This window comes from Mandrillus leucophaeus, unplaced genomic scaffold (genome assembly GCF_000951045.1).
Source record: "Mandrillus leucophaeus isolate KB7577 unplaced genomic scaffold, Mleu.le_1.0 Scaffold925, whole genome shotgun sequence".
Taxonomy (NCBI): Eukaryota; Metazoa; Chordata; class Mammalia; order Primates; family Cercopithecidae; genus Mandrillus; species Mandrillus leucophaeus.
Window position 1 is genome coordinate 5905 of NW_012110086.1, and position 3829 is coordinate 9733.

Consider the following 3829-nt stretch of genomic DNA (forward strand, 5'->3'; position numbering starts at 1 on the left):
TGGGAGGCTGAGGCACGAGAATTGCTTGAACCTGGGGGGCAGAAGTTGCAGTGAGCTGCGATCACACCACTGCACTCCAGCCTGGGCAACAGAGAGAGACTCTGTCTTAAAAAAATAAAAATAAAAATAAATCCAGTTTTAAAGGAGGAGACAGAAAATCAGATTAAATTGTCCACAGCCCTTTAGCTAAGTAACAAAACCAGGATTTACACAAAGGTCTATATGACGCCCCCCCCAAAAAAATCTTCATTTCCCAGTTATTTTTCCCCACCCCATTATGCTGTCATTTATAATAATTTAACCCATTTATGCCAGAGGTTGCAATTATTTGAATTTTTGCAATCAGACCTTAGCGGTGACCTTCAGCAGGATAGAAATAACTCCCACATGCTTAGGGTTCCAATAAGTAACGGTAGGCATAAATGGGTTAATCACAGTACTTAAGGGATATCTGCTATTCGCATCATATTATTGTATCTAGAAAGAAAGACTGAATAGAAGGCCTATCTATCTTATTCATCCATGTGGCTCCTTACACGAGCAAGTAAAATTCAAGTCAGTTTTAGTCAACTAGCATTTAAAGAGCTCCTTGTTTTCCCTAAAGAGTTTTTAAGTGTCCACACCAAGCACTCAAGAGTTCAACTGCACATATGCTTTAAAATATGTACACAAGTGGAAGTAACATCAGCCTCGAGAACCGAGTAGCTGTACCGTGTGGCGTCGTGGTCCAGGCACTTCTTGGACAGCAATGTCTCACCGGCCGATGAAACACTCCTGCGCAAGAAGATCAAGAAGCAGAAACTCAAATTGCGGCACCAGAACCTAAAGTTGCAGGGGCCTCAAATCTAATCGTCAGAAACTCAAAATGGAGATGTGTCTGAAGAAAAAATGAGAGGCAGAAAGGTTAAAAAATCAAAAAACTCTATGAATGTGGGCTTATCAGAAGCTCAAAATGGAGACGTGTCTCAAGAAGCAGTGGAAAATATAAAAGCTAAAAAATCTCCCCAGAAATCCACCATATTAACCAATGGAGAAGCAGCAATGCAGTCTCCCAATTCAGAATCAAAAGAGAAAAACAGTGAATGATGCTGGGACTGATACAAAAAAAGCAAAAACTTAAAACAGAAGAATCTGAAGAAGAAAGTGCTGAGACTCCTAAAGAAACAGAAAATAACGTGGAGAAGCCAGATAATGATGACGACAGTGAGGTGCCCAGCCTACCCCTGGGACTGACAGGAACGTCTGAGGATACTTCATTTGCCTCTCTATGTAATCTCGTCAATGAAAACACTCTGAAGTTTAAAAAAAAAAAAGGGTTTTACAAACATGACTGAAATTCAGCATAAAAGTATCAGACCACTTCTGGAAGGCAGGGATCTTCTAGCAGCTGCAAAAACAGGCAGTGGTAAAACCCTGGCTTTTCTCATCCCTGCAGTTGAACCCATTGTTAAAATTCATGCCCAGGAATGCATCGGGGGTCCTTGTTCTCTCACCTACTAGAGAACTAGCCATGTAAACTTCTGGTGCTCTTAAGGAGCTAATGACTCACCACGTGCATACCTATGGGTTGATAATGGGTGGCAGTAACAGATGTGCTGAAGCACAGAAACTTGCTAATGAGATTAACACCATTGTGGCCACACCATGTCGCCTGCTGTACCATATGCAGAATATTCCAGGGTTTATGTATAAAATCTGCGGTGTCTGGTTATTGATGAAGCCGATCGTATCTTGGATGTTGGGTCTGAAGAGGAATTAAAGCAAATATTTAAACTTTTGCCAACACGTAGACACACTATGCTCTTTTCTGCCACCCAACTTTGAAAAGTTGAAGGCCTGGCAAGGATTTCTCTGAAAAAGGACCATTTTATGTTAGTGTTGATGATGATAAAGCTAATGCAACAGTGGATGGTCTGGAGCAGGGATATGTTGTTTGTCCTTCCGGAAAGAGATTCCTTCTGCTCTTTACATTCCTTAAGAAGAACTGAAAGAAGCAGCTCATGGTCTTCTTTTCATCTTGTATGTCCGTGAAATACCACTAAGAGTTGCTGAACTACATTGATTTGCCCGTCTTGGCCATTCATGGAAACCAAAAGCAAAATAAATGTACAACCACATTCTTCCAGTTCTGCAATGCAGATTTGCGAACACTACTGTGTACGGATGTGGCACCAAGAGGACTGGACATTCCTGAAGTCGAATGGATTGTTCACTATGACCATCTGGATGACACTAAGGAATATATTCATCATGTGGGTAGAACAGCCAGAGGCCTAAATGGAAGAATGCATGCCTTGACCATTTTGGGCCCAGAAGAATTCGGTTTTCTTCGCTACTTGAAAGAATCCAAGGTTCCATTAAAGTGAAGTTGACTTTTCCTGGTCTAAAATTTCTGACATTCAGTCTCAGCTTGAAAAATTGATTGAAAAGAACTACTTTCTTCGTAAGCCAGCCCAGGAAGCATTTAAGTCATACATACGAGCCTATGATTCCCATTCTCTGAAACAGATCTTTAATGTAAATAACTTAAATTTGCTTCAAGTTACTCTGTCATTTGGTTTCAAGGTGCCTCCCTTTGTTGACCTGAACGTCAACGACAATGAAGGCAAGCAGAAAAAGCGAGGAGGTGGTGGTGGATTTGGCTACCAGAAAACCAAGAAAGTTGAGAAGTCCAAAATCTTTAAACACATTAGCAAAAAATCATCTGACAGCAGGCAGTTCCCTCACTGAACACATGCCTTTCTTTTATCTTGAATAACTGTTCTAAAATGAATTTTTTTCCCCCTGATTTAACAAGATTTTTGTAGCCTTTAGAATTTAAACTTATCTAACAAGAGTATAAATTAACTTGGGTTGCAAGCACTGAGTACTGTATTTTTGGGATATAAAACAGGTCTTAATTTTCTTGGTTGCCCAAGGGCAGAGCAAGAATATCTGGTCTTTCTTGTGATTATATAATATTTTAATTTTAAATATCCCTCCCTCATACACACAAATGTATGTTACTGTTTTAATATAATTAAATTTTTGTACCTTTTAATCTCCAACTTACCTCTGCACAAGAAGTTAACTTTATATATGTCTTGGTATGGGTTGAATTGGGTTCCCTAAAAAGATACGTTGAGATCCTGAACCCCAGTGCCTCAGAATGGGACCTAATCAGGGAAATGGAGTCTTTAGAGGTAATCAAGTTCAAGGGAGATCATTAAGGTGTCCTCGTATAAAGGGGACATTTGTAGACAGACATGCACATAGGGAGGATGCCCCATGAAGACTGGAGTTGTGCTGCCACAAGCCAAGGCACTACCAGAAGCTAAAAGAGAGACGTGGAACAAGAGATGCTTTCCTCATGGTCCTCAGGAGGAACCAACCCCACCTATGCCTGATTTCGAACTTCTAGCCTCCACAACTATGAGACAAAAATTTCTGTAACAGCCACCTACTTTGTCATAGTTTGTTATGGTACCCTAGCAAACTAATACATGTTGCTTTTCAAAGTAATGTAAAAATTAAAAACATTTTAATAAACTAAATGTTTTGACTAAAAGGCACAGATTGTCAGAAGAGACAAAAGCATTCTCAAATATGTTTTTTTAAATAAGAAACCCACTTTAAATAAAAAGACAGATAGCTATATGGAAGAATATATATCATGCAAACAGTATGTACAAGAAAGCTGGAGTTGGCTTACTTTAACACCAGACAAAGCAGACTAAAGACAAAGTATTATCAAAGATAGAGGTGAGTAATAAAAAATGAGTATGCTGGCCGGGCGCAGTGGCTTAAGCCTGTAATCCCAGCACTTTGGGAGGCAGAGGCGGGCGGATCA

General features: G+C 40.0%; 1 pseudogene; it reads left to right on the forward strand.

The window, feature by feature from the left end:
• Positions 1-748: 748 nt before the first annotated feature.
• LOC105531971 lies at positions 749-2797 on the forward strand (annotated as a pseudogene).
• Positions 2798-3829: the final 1032 nt, after the last annotated feature.